Source organism: Ochotona princeps, chromosome 2 (genome assembly GCF_030435755.1).
Source record: "Ochotona princeps isolate mOchPri1 chromosome 2, mOchPri1.hap1, whole genome shotgun sequence".
Lineage (NCBI taxonomy): Eukaryota > Metazoa > Chordata > Mammalia > Lagomorpha > Ochotonidae > Ochotona > Ochotona princeps.
The window spans coordinates 52,632,420-52,646,493 of record NC_080833.1 but is presented as its reverse complement, the minus strand read 5'-3'; the positions used below and the strand labels follow the sequence as shown (position 1 = coordinate 52,646,493).

The 14,074-nt window shown below is 40.6% G+C and overlaps 1 protein-coding gene across 2 annotated transcripts in view; it reads right to left on the bottom strand.

Moving 5' to 3' along the window:
- Positions 1-14,074, bottom strand: part of ROR1 (receptor tyrosine kinase like orphan receptor 1) — a 404,802-nt gene that overhangs the window by 179,305 nt on the left and 211,423 nt on the right. The window contains exon 1 of one of the 2 annotated variants that reach the window (XM_058657536.1): positions 7,459-7,600. The exons of the other annotated variant lie outside the window; for it this stretch is intronic. The gene's annotated coding sequence lies outside the window, so the exon portion shown is untranslated. Of the gene's footprint in view, positions 1-7,458; positions 7,601-14,074 lie in introns of those variants that run through there. 2 annotated transcript variants of the gene reach the window in all.

Sequence of the window (14,074 nt, the reverse complement as noted above, 5' to 3'; positions counted from 1 at the left end):
GACTACTTATAAAAAAGAAGATAATTTTTTTTGCGAAAAGTTTAGTATTTTAACCCCTGTCACAAAATTTTTATTAATCTATCATATTTCCCTAAAAAAAGTTGAACATTAATTCAGAAAAACTAAGCTCATCTCAACATGAACTCCATCAGTTTCACAGCCACCAACAGCTTTGGAGCAAGATATAGCCACTGGTCTTGACTCTGTAGAGTCTCAAGGAATTCCATGTCTTTCCTATCCTCACTGTGGCAAAAGGATAAGACATTTCCAACCATGCCCACTAATGGATAGCAGCCCCTCTTTGTGTGCAAGTGTCACAGTGATAGCAAATTACTATGTCCCAGTAAGAGAGACAAACCTAAATCAAAATATTATTTTCTGCCACTTATGAATTTTGTCATCATCGCCAAGTTACCAATTAGCTTTTGACTTCTGTTTTTATCCTCTGTCAAATGGGGCTAATAAAATCCATTTCAAATGACTATAAAGTGGATACTGCCAATCTAGACGTGTATTTCTGATAGGGAGCATCAGGGAAAAGAGGCTGTGAAAATGTTGGGTATAAATACCATCAAGGTCTGCTTTGGTTCCACTGCTACCCTAGTGGGATAGCTTTGCCACTTGAATGGTCTTGCTTTTATTTCCAAGCCTCCCGAATTCTGGGAAATGCATGATGTGTTGAGCCTTTTTGTAAGCTGACTCATAGGAGTACAGAATATTACAAAGAACAGGACTAAAAAGCTCCTGCATAGTTCCCAAATGAGACTTGAGCTCCTCTGTGCCTTGTCTGTTGTCTAGTCAGGTAGATGGCAGCCATCCTCCACACGGCCATATTTAAGAGCTGCTGTCTTACTAGCTACATTTACAAAAATGCATTCACCATGCTTTCAAAGAGACTGTTCCTGCTCAGATTGCTGCACTAATCTGAACCAATCTTTTCGTTCTGTGAGGTTTTCCTGAATTGGTCACCACTTCTCTAAGAACTTAAGTGTTTATGTGTGGTTTTCTCCGATTCAAGTAAATCAAGAATGTTTCAGGAAACTGCAGCCTCTCTCTCAACTCAGTAGGAGGGCAAACCTCAACCACTATTCTCCCTGCAGTGTGATCAATAGGGGTTATTATCTCTGCAGTTTTCCTCATGATGGACTTTTGGCACTGCCTCTGCACACCATAAGGTTTTGGTATTTAAGTCTGAACAGTGGGAATGTTATTTGAAGGCAAGGGGGAAAAACCCTCGAAATCCTCCTCATTTATAGAAGTCTGGGCTCTAAAAGGATCAGTGGATCATCTCAGCAGGTGACAGGTGGAGAGACTTGACATTTACTGGATGCAGAAGCTCAAAGTGCTCAGTCATGGCACACCCTTCATATTTGCTGCGGGGAGGCAGGAGGTGACATTGGCACACAGGGCACTCTGGAGACTAGTCACCGGCCCAGTGGCCACAACGACTGAGTGCAAGAGAAGCAGGTAGCTCCACTAGTACCCTTTCTCATCCCAAATCCCTGGATCATAGAAAGTTATCTTGGGTGAGTCCTGAATGCCAAGGACTTATTCAGCAAACTGTAGCCTGTGTATCTATAGGATTTTTTTTTTAAAGATTTATTGATTTGTATTACAAAGTCAGATATACAGAGAGGAGGAGACAGAGAGGAAGATCTTCCATCCAATGATTCACTCCCCAGGTGAGCGCAACGGCCAATCCGAAGCCGGGAACCAGGAACCTCTTCCAGGTCTCCCACGTGGGTGCAGGGTCCCAAGGCTTTGGGCCATTCTCGACTGCTTTCCCAGGCCACAAGCAGGGAGCTGGATGGGAAGTGGAGCTGCCGGGATTAGAACTGGAGCCCATATGGGATCCCGGGGCGTTCATGGCGAGGACTTTAGCCACTAGGCCACGGTGCCGGGCCCATATCTATAGGATTTTGTGGGTGTATTATCATATGAGCACATTGGAGGATTCGGGGGGAGGGGTACAGAAAAAAAAGGAAAAGACTCTAGGCCCTCCCTTAAAAAAATAACACTAATTTTATCTGGTTTACATATTTAAGTGTTGTCAAAAAGATTTAAATACTTCAAAATTTTTCAAAATTATGTTACAATTTCCTATTTTGTAAAAAGAAAATGAGACTCTCGCTAGACAAAAGGTTTTTGCAAAAGTCAGAAAAGTTTTGACATAGCCAGGTTTAGGAAATAACTTGAAAACATACAAAGTTGTCACTTCTAATACATAATATTACCTTCAGAGCAATTTCCCAACAGTCAGGTTCAGCCCCACAAAAGTGGCTCACTTTCTCGCTATGGTAAAAGAAGGAATCTGTTGTGATTATTTAGAGGTAATGTTGGGGGACAGGAAGGCAGACACGGTGGCTCTGAGGATACTGGCAGGTTACTGGAGACATTAGCAAAGACTTTGGGCTTCCTTTTGCTGGTATTTCAATGAAAATGCCCACAAGCAGCTACACTTCATCACCAAGAGCACCTATTTGGGACAACAACCATCTACAACACAAGGGTCAGCCAGTCTGGGCATTGCTCCAACCCTAAGTTCACAAATGCCCCACCTCGGGATCCTGAAAGAGGGGTCCTCTCCACTGTGGAGGCTCTGCTTATTACTGCAAAGAAGGGAAAGACAGCCACTCTTGGTCCAGGAGAGGTAGTCTGGAGTGGAAGACACTCTGGCTCAGTATCCACAAGAACTTGAGCATTCTCTGTAACCTCAAATTCAGAGGGCTGGAATCAACTCCAAAGGAAGGCATCAGCACAGTCATAAGTGGCATGATTCTATAGCTTGGGACCCTTGCTCAACATCTCAACAACACTACTGCTCAATTTTTCAATATAGCACCCTGAAATCATATATTTTGGTAAAACATGTAATTACTTTGTATACAGAATGATGACCATACATCTGACAAAGCCATAAATTTGAAGAAAAATTTGAAGTATTCCAATCTATATGGTATTATTCATATTTTATAGAGTAAGAACTGCAGAAAAAAAACAAAAGAAAGAGGTATTCTGTTTTTGTCAATGTTTGAAAGGCTCTGTTTATGCTTTGAGGTTTGCCTAACAGTTCTCGAAGGTGGGCACCGTTTTGTAAGTGAAGAACCTGTGAAAGGGATGTCAAGAAACCTGCCCAGTGAGGACTGTGAACAAGCCAGGCAGCCCGGCAGCCCAGCTCAGTGAGCGGGGGTTTCAGACAGTCAAAGCCACTTGCTCCCTGGCTTCAACCCCGTCCCCCTCGCCCACTCCAGTCGCACCATACATGCTGTCCTCTGTAGAGCTCAAATGGTCTGACAACCCAGAATGAGAGGTTAAACTTATCCCTGGGTCAACTTTAGGTTCATGAATTCTAAAACCCAAAAGTGGTTGCACAAGACATATGCAGGAAGAAGACAGTTCTTGCAGTTCTTGAGTCATGTTTACAAGTCCTTTTTTTCCCCCTTTAGAAACTCTATTTCCTTCTCAAAATGTGCTAAATGAGTCTTTCAGATTACACATAGGTCTTGCACTTCAAGGAACTATGCTACAGAAAGCATCACAAAGATGCACATGTCCTTTAAAGTGAATACAGTCTGTATTCTTGGAAACTATAAAACTCAAAAGCTATCATCCTCGGGCTCTCTTCTATGAAACTGCAGATGTGCAATTCCTCATTCATGCTATGGGTACATGTAGATTAGCACTCATTATGTGTGAAACTGGGATGAATGTTTGACTTGGCCTCAGACATCTTCCCTAAATGGAAAGTCCACACAAAGTGCAGAAACACATCTGATTATCAATAGTGCAATGGAGCAGCAAGAGCACTGCACAGAAATGGCGTCCCCATCCCAACCCCAGCCCCATCCAGGTCCATAACACTGAGTACTAAATGAAACATCATGAGAGACAATACAGGGCATTGTTGAAATCTAAAGAAAAAATTCTCGGGTGCCTAAAGGACAATAAATAAAAGCTGAGGCTACAGGTGATCATGAATATGGGGCGAGGGTGGGAGGTGTAGTTTTATTGCTCATTTGAAAATCAAAATAATATCCCTAGACCAAGGTAAAACCTGCAATTCCTGTTGAAAGTCTTGCTTGAGTCTGGAAGAGCTGCCCTATCTCCTTCCAGCAACCTGAGGAAAGGGCTCTGTACTCCATCCAGGATGTGATGGGGAGGGGAGAAGTCTCCACTAGATATCAGAAGTGTGGGTGAAAATCAGAGAGTTCGCCATATATACTTCCCCAGTTTCTTCCAATAGCTATAGCTTACATAATTATGGGACATTATGCAAAGTAGAAACTTGACACTGTTATATGTGAATCTCATCTTCTCATTTTATCACTAGTGTAAATTCACAGAATCACCAGCTCAACTGGGATACAGAATTATTTCATCACCCTAAAGCTCTCCCTTGTGCTCTTTATTGCCCCTCCCATGCCTTCCTTTCCAATCATCCTTAAAATGGGCAATCATTCATCATCCCTTCATCTCTACAATATTGTTGTTTGAAAGTTATGAAAGCTTTTTCATCTAGCAGAATGCCCTTGAGATTCATTCAACTTGTGTGTGTGTGTGTGTGTGTGTTGACAGGTTGTTGCTTCATAGTATTGTAAACTATTCCAGGGCATGGATTTAATTTAATCATTGATTGCATGTTTGGTGGGTCCTACAAAGAAAGCTGTTGTGAAACCTCCTCACAATGTTTATTTCATAAAGAAAAAAATTAAATACAGAAAGAAATAATTATTTACAAGGATAATAATAAGCAGGCTAATTGGAAAATATATATGGGATATGAGATATAACACGGATTGGCAGAGATGTCCAAATCAGCACAGAGGAAGGGGTACCATCCAAGGACAGGGATGTGGGGAGTGGGGAAGAATCCTTTGATAGACTGTTCAATATGAAAGGAGAGTTGTCAATAGAAAGACTGTGGCACAGGAGAAGTGAAAACAGCTCATCAATTGCCTCACTCAGCTTCAGCAATAACAATTTTCTCCCCTACATAAGATTCTTAAACTCTTTAGGAGAAAAAAAAAATCGTCGTTAGTTTAGGTTGGAAGATTACCTTAGAAGTTAATTTTTGATAGGAGGAAAATTCCAAACTGTCTCAAAAAGAAAGAAGAAGGAAGGAAGGCAGGAAGGCAGGCAGAGAGGAAGGCAGGAAGGAAGGGAAGAAGGGAAAGAAGGGAAAGAAGGGAGGGAGGAAGAAGGAAGGAAGGAAGAGTGGATGGATGGATGGGAAGGGAGGGAGGAAGAAAGAAAGGGAGGGAGAAAGGATGAAGCAGACAGTTTGGAAAACTACATAGATATAAGGAATATTAAAGACTCCATAGGTTGGCCCTGAGGTCAGTGATACTAGGTTCACTTATTTGTCCATATATCCATCTATCCAACAAATATTTATTGACTATCCACTCTGTTCCATTAGCAAAGTGCTAGCTAGGTAGTAGAATATAATGGTGAATGAGAGCTCATATACTGACAGTGATACAGAGAAGAAAACAAAGAATTTAAAAATGCTTAGGTCTGGGAAAGGACAAAGGCTTAGCACAACCTTGCAGGATCCAGGCCTGGCCAAAGGTTTTGGTGATAATTCAATACCGTTCCTGGCACGTCAGATGTCTAGGTAGCCTTGGCAGTGTGGGGAGCATATTGTCTTTCATTGACTACAGCAGAATTTTCAACAAGAAGTGAACAAAGCAGAGACTTGGAGAGGATGTCACCTTTACAGAAAGCCTCCACTCATCGTAGAAAGCTGGTCTACAGCAGTATGTCCTCACCCATTGCAATGACACAGCTGTCCTGGCCTGCACAACTCCGGAGCTCAACACTCTTTTATGAGAAATAGGAAATGCCTCTACCAGTTTCAATGATATGACCCCAGTCCCATATACAAGATATCTTCATTAAGCTCATGGAAAACATATATACTCTTTTCATTCAATTTTCCCACAAACTTACTGAAGTCCCATTGTATCTCCTAAATTGATTGCTCACCCAGGATTTTCTTTTGTGCTTCCACCTTCCTAGTGATATAAATATCTGCTGGGGATGCAGTTAGTCTAAGGTACCTGCAAGGTTCTGCAAGGTTCTTTTTAATGCATGTTGACTTTCTAATTGACACATGGTCCCTAAATGACAAAAATTAATTTTACATTTTAAGTGATTTCTGCTCCAGGTTGCTTTTTAACAGATCAATGATGATATAACAACATAAAGAGGAATGTTTTGATACAAAAAATTCTATCAAAGTCTAGTGTAACACTGTAACACTGAAGTTGTTGGAACCTCAGAAGAAAGGAAACTTCTGTTTCACCCTATGTCCAAGGCAAAGAAAGCAACCATGAAATTCAATGGAAAAATAAAATAAGCCTTCTAATCCTTCTGATAAGACAGTTACCCTCCTCAGAACAAGGATCAGGTGTCCTCTCTGACTTCTAAGGAATCTTGGAGCTGGCAGAAAGTACTCCAGAGGGGTGAAAGGTACTGACTTTCAAGTCAGATCTGCTCAAATCCTCTCTGTCACATGTGGGCTTATGATCTTTGGCAAATTACTGCACATCTCAAAGTTCAGTTCCTGATTCATAAAATTAATGACCTTACAAGACTGTCATGAGACTTAAATAGGACAATATTTGGAGATGAGCTCAGTGTTCAGCAAATGGTAAACCTTCAGTAAAACAGCAGCTATCATTAGTGGGCAAAGCCTTTCTAACTAATTGTAGAGACTGCCTAAACAGTGGTCAATGAAATGATTTGGAAATCTAACTGGTGAGCATGTTAAACAATTACATAGATTTCATGGACACCTCCTGAATCTCTGAACTCTTGAATCTTTCTAGGTGAGTAGTGCGTAACAGCCTTTGACAAACCATCAGAGTAACAAAATCTCAAATAATGATACACCTGTAAAATAATAATAATAACAACAACACAAAATAATTTAAATGCATTTTAAAGTTTTGAAGTTAGGACTCTAGAGAAAGTCAGTGATAGACTCAAACTTAACTCTTTGGTCATAAAATTCCAACATGAACAGTAACCTCAATATTGAGACAGTTCAAATAAATTATTCAACAAAAACAGTACCTCTTGAATGCATTTCAAAGTCAATTATTTATGTTTAACCTGAAGATTCTCTTAATTGCTTAATCACTGATTTAATCAAATAGAACTTTAGATGACAAATTATAAGCACGTAAAGAGCAGTGCAGTTTTATTCTTAAGCATTATCACATTTATACAGGATCTCAATGGCTGGGATGTTTGTGGAGCCGTCCTTTAAATAGGTAAATTGGGCAAGTACTAAAAATGTGCAGCAATCCTATTTAACAAATACATAGAGAGAAACAATCCTGTTTTCAGCCTTGATTCTCAGTCCCTCAAAGCATTTGCAAAAAGACGCCTACTTTGAATGCAGTTGAGAAAGCTATTAAGATTCCAAGCACCTTATAGTAATACAAGTACCTTGTATTTAGGTAGCACTTTTCCTTTCAAGAAAGTCAGTACACAGAACAGACATTAACTCATGACTCCACATGTGAAGGATCAAGGCCTGAGATAATCATACCCTGGGTGAATTTGAAGAAACCCAGACCAGGGCAGAGAACTTGCCTAAGGTCCCTTGACATGTCATCAACTGACAGAAGAACATAACCATAACCTCTCCTCCCCCGTGCCTGGGCCGCTGCAGCCTTTCTACTGCACTGCTGGTGTAGCCCTTCCTTAGTTTCAAGGTGATATATATATATATATATTTTTGTAACCTCCATTCATTCAATCATTCAATGCTCTAACGTAATGAGTGAAAGGGTGGTGTAGAAAGGAGACTTTTGTTTTGTTTTGCCAAAAAATCTTTTGAAAGTGTAATTTGTACCTTCTGGCTATCCCTGAAAATGAAGTGTTTGAGTTAATGGGATTTGGGACCCCTGGTGTGCAAAAATTATTTTAATCAGAGACATCCACCTAGGAGGATTACTATTAATCTGCAAGATAGTAGGATGTTTTTGCTCCAGCCATATTAGAGCATGTAGAATCTAGATTGCTGGTGATTTTCAAAGACAACTTGCCTAAATTACTCCAGTTTAAAACATCTCACTAGTCTGAACTGGGTTTCCTGCACCATGTCATTACTGATAGCCTGGGGAGATCAATCATTACAATGAAATACAGGGAAACATTAGAGAATATAAGTTGATACCACAGTTCCTTCCCAGAGCATCTAAATTAATTTTTCCTCTTCAGAAACCCTTTAGTATTTCAACTATTCTTCTATTAAGACACTGGGACTTTACATGATAACCTGCAATTGTGTCAATATACATCTGTTCTACTAAGATTGTATGTCTCTTGAGATTGGCAGTGAGGTTTCATTTATCTCTATAGCACTCAGAATGCATTTAACACCTAGGAAGGACTCACCAAACTTTTTCTGAATAGTTAAATGATAGACCAGCTGAACTGTATATTATAGATTAGCATGTTTACTTCCACAAGGTAGTGCAATAGGTTGGAAAAGAGTCATAATTCATTCCTCTTTGTATCTAAATCTTTCTGAAGCTCCTATAATGAAGAGACAGTCTATTCCTCAGCCATTGAATGTACACTGCCCTTGGAACTTGCTCTTGCTCACAGAACATGCAAAGATCAGATTGGCTTAGTCCAGATGAGAGAACCACCCCAGCACTGACTCATGAGTGAGAGAAATGCTTGCTGTTAACAGGCACTATTTTGGGGTGGTTTATGAGATAGAATCATTTGTAGGTAATGTATACCGACTTGCACACAAGGACACTAAGGCCCAACGAAGTTAAGTTACAGAGTGCTTTAGGATATTTCTGATTCCAAAGCCCACTGTCTCTCCATTAAATACACTGAGTAGATTTCAAATATCCTCATGAATTCTGAGTTTTAGAGACCGAAGTACAGGTGGAGGGCAGCACTACCTCTCAGACTGTAAAGCACGATGGGTGAGCAGGACGGAATTACTTGGGTCTGGCATGGTCCTCTGTTGGAAGCACATCTGATCAGATTTAAGGGAAAGGCAAAAGTATATGCATCTTTCCAACAGTGATCTAGAAAATAGTATTTTTACCTCCATAAATCCTCAAGAGCTCAGCTAATAACAATTATTCTTTAATCAACATGAATGCCATGCCCTTATCTAGAATTTTCTCTTTTGTTCTCTTATTCTAAAGAAAAATAATTTTCCACAGACTCAATTTCCACTGGCCATGGATCTAAGACCCTTTTTGATTTCCCAACGGAAACAGTTTGATCTTGTTCTCAAGTGTCGCTAACTGCACTTGCAATGAAGCCTACTTCTACATGGGATCTTTCAGGCCACATGGATGCTCATAGTTGCAGGCTTGAAAATTTCTCACAACTATGTGGAGACATGCTCTGGAGTTGTCAGGAAGCAGCTCACATGGGACAAGTGAGAACCCGTCCTCCTTCCAGTGCTGTCAAAGCGAGGCCTCTCTGGGTAACTGCAGCAGACGGGAACGACCCAAGCTGCTGTGCGTGTGGAACATGGCTAGCCTGTTTCCTCAAGTGTGTCACCTACCAAGACAGGCACTTTGTGAGAGAATGCGTTTCACTGTTCCCCTGCTCGGAGGTGGACACTTTCCCCCTAGGGAATGCCGCCTTCCATTTTCAGTCAAGGATGACCAAGGCTTTTAGAAGGAATTGTTGTGACTGGCAGAAGTACTCTGGCGACAGAAGCAATGTGATAGGCTTTTGTTTTCCTGCTCTCCAGTCCACACTGTGGGATCATCCACTCATGGGATGTGCTCTTTGGCAAGTTTCTCTTTTGAGCCTTCCTTGCTACCCTTGTTTTTCACTGATCCACTGCTTCCTTCAGGTTCCCCACTAAGAAAGTGTATCCCCAGTATGCAGTATCAATATATTTATCAAATTTGTTGCATTAAAGGCTTTTCAAAATTTGACACAATATCTAAAAGCCACAGAGAAAGATGCTGAATCTCACTGAAGTCAAAGGATTCTGCAAGGAAAAATAACTAAAATATCAAAAGGCAAATAATACTAGACAGGAAAAAAAGCTGCTGCAGCTCAAAAAGCTATAACTCAGTGAGGCACCCACAATTCAGTAAGGGAAAAATTCAGAAATGCATCAGAAAAGTGGGTAGAGGTTTTGAACAATTTAGAGAAAAGGAAATGTAAGTGCTCCTTAAGTATGTGAAAACATGTCAACCTCACTGATAATACTCACATGAGAAACAGAAATTAAAATTTAAGTGAGATATTTTCCTCTAGATCAGCAATACAAAGTTGGATAACTCATTATAGTCAGAGGGATATGAGGAAGCAAGAATAAATAAATAAGCTTGTCAATCTCAAAGAAAATTTAAAATGCATATACTGTGTAAACAATTCTATTTCTAGGAATTTAATCCCATGGACACCCACAAGTGAGATGTATGACACATATTACTACAAGACTTCAAAAGCAGATTTGTTTACAATGAAGTTTGAGGGATGGGTATTACAGTGAGATGGGTTAAACTGCACATTTAGAATGTGCACATCCCATCTTGCAGGGCCTGGTTTTGAGTTCTGGCTACTATATTTCCAATCCAGCTTCTTGGTAATGAGTCTGGGAGACAGCAAATGATGGCTCAAGTGTTTGGGTTCCTGCAATCCACACAGGACAGCCAGATGGAATTTCTGGCTTCTGGTTTCAGCCTGGTTCAGTACTAGGTGCTGTGGGGCACTTCAGGGGTGAATCATGTAGTAAACGATATCTCTCTCTCTCTCTGTCTCTCTCTCTCTCTTCCTCCCTTTCCCCCCTCTCTCTTTCCCCCCTCTCTTTTACTTTGTTTTCAAATAGATAAATGAATGGCTCTTTTCAAACCAAAGGAACAATTTACTGTACAACAACAGTGGCTGGTAAAATAAATTTTAGCTATCCAAAATTCACAAGGGAATACAATATTACACAAAGTAAGGAAACTCTACATGTACTGACTTGGAATAATCACCAAAATATATCATGATGATTACAAAAAGGCAAAGTTCTTACAGCATGTATTAAAACATGTAATTTCCAGGGACCAGTGTTGTGGCATAACAATTACAGCCACTGCCTGTAATGCGGTCATTCCAAATGGACTCCAGTTTGCCTCTGGCTGCTCCACTTGGAATACAGCTCCCTGCTAATGTGACCGGGAAAGCAGTGAATGACAGCTCAAGACTTGGGCCGGGCTGTATCCAGGAACATGGAACTCAGTCTGGGTCTTTCATAGGCGTGGCAGGGACTCACTCAAGGGGGAACCATCACTGCTGTTTCTCAGGGTGCACAGAAGCTAGAATTGAGAGTACAGATGTTGAGACTCAAAACTAGGCACCCCAAGTGGTGGCCTAACTACTGTGCCAAATGCCCACTCTCCACTTACTTTGATACTTATCATTATGAAATGAGTCCAGCGTCAGGCACTCATTAGGTGTCTAATATTTGCTGAACCTAAGTGATTCATAGGCAGAAAAGGACATGGATCATAGCTCACAACCTACCCCAATAGCTCACAAATTGTGAACAGTATCACAACCATACAGAGTGTGTGTGTCGGGGTTTTGGGGTGGAGGAAGAGAGGCAGTGGAACAGGAGTAGGAGGACTTTAGTAAATGGCACACTAATTAGCAGAACAATCATGCAAATAACAGATTTATTTCATAGATCAGTGAGGGCTTTCCAAGCACATCTTCATAGATACTCAAACGTCATGACTCCCGTTTTGTGATGGTAAAACTACAGAGTGATAGGTTCAACGCCACTGCCAAAAACTGGCCAAACAAAACTTGAACTCACAGTTCTTTCCCCTGTTGTACAGTGGCTTCTATTTATACCATCACTAATTAAAGCCTTTTGCTAATACATGAGTATAGAATCCATCTCTCTCAGTACAAAGACTCTAAGCAGATGTCTGCGTGACATAATCAACACATTACACAGATGTTTGTTCCATTTTCTGCCATTCAATGTATCACACTGTCATTACATTGTAGACTTTGTTTCACATACTTAAGTGTTGTGTTGGGTGTGTGTGTGTGCATGTGTTTAAATTCATACCAAAAAAAAAAGAAGTATAAATTTTCTCTGACTTAAAATATAAGTCAGGGGGCCTAGCGCAGTAGCCTAGCAGCTTGTACACTTTCCTTGCACGCAAGTCCTCACCTTGCATGTGCATGACCAATTCCATATGGATACCAGTTCATGTCCTGGTGACCTTGATTCCCATCCAATTCCCTATCTGTGGCTTGGGAAAGACGTTGCGGATGGCCCAAGGACTTGGGACCCTGCACCCATGTGTTAATCATTGGACAGAAGATCTTCCTCTCTGTCTCTCCTCTCTGTATATCTGACTTTCCAATAAAAATAATTAAATCTTTGAAAAAAAAATAAAATACATGTCAAGGAATTCTGGTCTCCCTGAGTAGACGTTACTAGTAACATTCACCTCTCCTGTTGTCCTTTTTTCTTCCTAGACATGGGAGGCGTGAGCCAAACAGGCAAGACCCAGGACAGACATGTCATTGCATCTAATGACAATCATGTTTATGCTGGTACATCAGCTCCTCTAACACCCTTGCAGGCTAAAAGCTACTTTCTTGGTTTCAATGGCTTTACCTTCTGTACCTGAAAGAAACCCAAAGCATTAACTCATGATGTTTTGAAATCTCCCCAGTGTGGCAGATCACAAACAGTTAATGTAACAAAAGTGACAAACTGACCACAGCCCAAATTAGATATGGAAGGCAATGGGAACCAAATTGGTCAAGGAGTCTGCCTCTCCCTACCTTCCCAGCACCAGGTAATGCCTGCACAGGGTTGTTCATCACTAGCAAGGGTAACATCAATCAAATATATATATATATCCAACAGGCAAGGTAAAAAGTGATTACTTAGCCTTGACTTTGCAAAAGAACACCTGTATGTCTGCAGTCTGACAGCTTCAAATATCTGAAACATGGCTGTGAACTACTGAAAAATAGTTCTTCAACATTCTCAGTGGTTAAAGTACAAGTCAGAAAGCTCATGTCATGAAGTTCATATATGTCAATTATAAATCAAACTCCAGTACTTTACTAAAGACAGAACTTTTGATTTACACATAGCTTTAACATGTCTTTCAACCATTATAGTGCCTTATGTTAGGGGGATTCTGGCTATTCTATTAAAATGCCAAGAAAGTGAGATATTCCCCCACCCTTTCACTTTTTGTTTGTTTGTTTTTAAAGAAAGGAAGAGAATCTGGCTTTTACTTTTCTTTGTGTAAACATATGACATATACTTGGGAGGCTAATACATGAAGAATTGGATTTTCAAACATAGTTGATGAGTTGGAAGAGCACCCCATGCAAATATTTTATTCTTGACAAAATTACAATTTCCCTCCTCAGGAAAAGAGATTGGAGGTTTTTTTGTTCTCAAGGGTAACAGGGTTCATAATAAAATCAAAAAGTCTTCTTGGATGTCAATGAACTCATAAAGGGAAAACATTTAGATGAGTTGGGTAGGTAAACCAGAAGCATGCAGCATTCTTCCAACTACATGAGAACTTTCAGAAACAGCATTAGTATTTCTAAAGTACTCTATGTATGCTCCTAAGGGCAAATTTGGAAACTGGCAATTTAGTTTGGCATTGGAGAGTCAATGAATTACAGGACAGGGTGGGGTGGGGAGAAGCCCTCCCTACACTTTCATGTCTGAAGACCCAAGTTCAAAGTACTCCTTGGAATTCCAGCCAAAATATCCTCCCACCCTAGCCTTCTCTTCCTGGGCAAGTCTTTAGGTGTTCATGTCAACCAAGCAAAAGGTTCAAACTACACCTAATGACTTCAGTGTTCCTATGCCTGTGTCAGAACACACAGCTCCATATCTCACAGTGCAAGCCAATTTTGTTGTAACAATATAATCCTCCCCCCACCCCACTGCCATTGCTAGTGGGAACACAAGGAAGATATACAGGCATGAGCAGCTGCTGGATTATTAGGGAACTGACTATAGGGAATGAGAACGCAAAATGGAGATTTGAAATGATGCAAGACTGAGTCGAATGTCAAT